Source organism: Neophocaena asiaeorientalis, unplaced genomic scaffold (genome assembly GCF_003031525.2).
Source record: "Neophocaena asiaeorientalis asiaeorientalis breed wild unplaced genomic scaffold, Neophocaena_asiaeorientalis_V1.1 scaffold205, whole genome shotgun sequence".
Classification (NCBI taxonomy): domain Eukaryota; kingdom Metazoa; phylum Chordata; class Mammalia; order Artiodactyla; family Phocoenidae; genus Neophocaena; species Neophocaena asiaeorientalis.
This window is the reverse complement of record NW_020174369.1, coordinates 3,041,069-3,041,321: the sequence shown is the minus strand read 5'-3', so window position 1 is coordinate 3,041,321 and position 253 is coordinate 3,041,069. Positions and strand designations below refer to the sequence as shown.

General features: G+C 39.9%; 1 protein-coding gene across 3 annotated transcripts in view; it reads left to right on the top strand.

Annotated features, from left to right (window-relative positions):
- The window catches only part of OMA1 (OMA1 zinc metallopeptidase), a 61,218-nt gene that overhangs the window by 40,749 nt on the left and 20,216 nt on the right, over positions 1–253 (top strand). The window lies entirely within an intron of this gene.

Sequence of the window (253 nt, the reverse complement as noted above, 5' to 3'; positions counted from 1 at the left end):
CTAGTATCATACTGTCTTGATCACTGTAGCTTTGTAGTAGAGTCTGAAGTCAGGGAGCCTGATTCCTCCAGCTCCATGTTTCTTTCTCAAGATTGCTTTGGCTCTTCGGGGTCTTTTGTGTTTCCATACAAATTGTGAAATTTTGTGTGCTAGTCCTGTGAAAAATGCCAGTGGTAGTTTGATATGGAGTGCATTAAATCTGTAGATTGCTTTGGGTAGTAGAGTCATTTTCACAATGTTGATTCTTCCAATC